The sequence below is a fragment of the Neofelis nebulosa genome, chromosome 1 (assembly GCF_028018385.1).
Source record: "Neofelis nebulosa isolate mNeoNeb1 chromosome 1, mNeoNeb1.pri, whole genome shotgun sequence".
Lineage (NCBI taxonomy): Eukaryota > Metazoa > Chordata > Mammalia > Carnivora > Felidae > Neofelis > Neofelis nebulosa.
In genome coordinates, this window is record NC_080782.1 from 137,603,660 (window position 1) to 137,605,093 (window position 1,434).

Below are 1,434 nucleotides of genomic sequence, written 5' to 3' on the forward strand. Positions count from 1 at the left end.
TTTTTTTTTAATTTTTTTTTTACCGTTTATTTATTTTTGAGACAGAGAGAGACAGAGCATGAACAGGGGAGGGTCACAGAGAGAGGGAGACACAGAATCTGAAACAGGCTACAGGCTCTGAGCTGTCAGCCCAGAGCCTGACGTGGGGCTCGAACCCACGGACCGTGAGATCGTGACCTGGGCCGAAGTCGGTTGCCTAACCGACCGAGCCACCCAGGCGCCCCTCTCCTTGCTATTTCTACCGCATCTGCAATGACTTCCTCCACTCAACTGTAGAGCCTCTCAAAGCCATCCATGAGGGTTGGAATCACCTTCTTTCAAACTTCTGTGAAAGTTGATATTCTGACCACTCTCCATAAATCGCAAAGGTTCTTAATGGCATCTAGCATGATGAGTCCTTTCCAGAAGGTTTTCTATTTACTTTGCCCAGATCCATCAGAGAAATCACTTTCTATGGCACCTGTAGCCATTGTAAATGTATTTCTTGAATAATAAACCTTGAGAGTTGAAATGAATCTTTGAACCAGGGGCAGCGGAATGGATGTAGTGTCTGCAGGCGTGAAAACAACATTCATCTCATTGCACATCTCCATCAGAGCTTTTGGGTTACCAGGTGCATTGTCAATGAGCAGGACATTTTTTAAAATTTTAATTCCGGCATAATTAATGTACAGTGTTATAATCGTTTCAGGTGTACAATAAAATGACTCAACAATTCTATATATGCCTCAGTGCTCATCATGATAAGGTACTCTTAATCCCCTACACCTTTTTCACCCATCCTCCCACCCATCACCTCCCTGGTGACCATCAGTTTGTTCTCTAAGAGTCTATTTTTTTTTGGTTGTGTCTTTTCTCCATTGGCCGTTTGGTTTGTTTTGCTTCTTAACTTCCACGTATGAGTGAAATCATATGGTATTCATCTTTCTCTTACTGACTTATTTCACTTAGCATTATGCCTTCTAGATCCATCCATGTTCTTGCAAATGGCAAGATTTTGTTCTTTTTTATGGCTGAGTGATATTCCACTGTATGTTTCTGTGTGTGTGTGTTTGTGTCTCTATGCTTCCGTATTTTAGCTATTGTAAATAATGCTGCAAAGAACAGAGGGGTACATACATATTTTCAAATCAGCCATGTTTTTGTTTTCTTTTTTTAATTTTTTTTTTAACATTTATTTATTTTTGAGACAGAGAGAGACACAGCATGAACAGGGAGGGGCAGAGAGAGAGGGAGACACAGAATCAGAAACAGGCTCCAGGCTCCGAGCCATCAGCCCAGAGCCTGACGTGGGGCTCGAACTCGCGGACCGCGAGATTGTGACCTGAGCTGAAGTCAGACGCTCAACCGACTGAGCCACCCAGGCGTCCCTGTTTTCTTTGGATAAATATCCAGAAGTAGAATTGCTGGATCGCATATTTGTATTTTTAATTT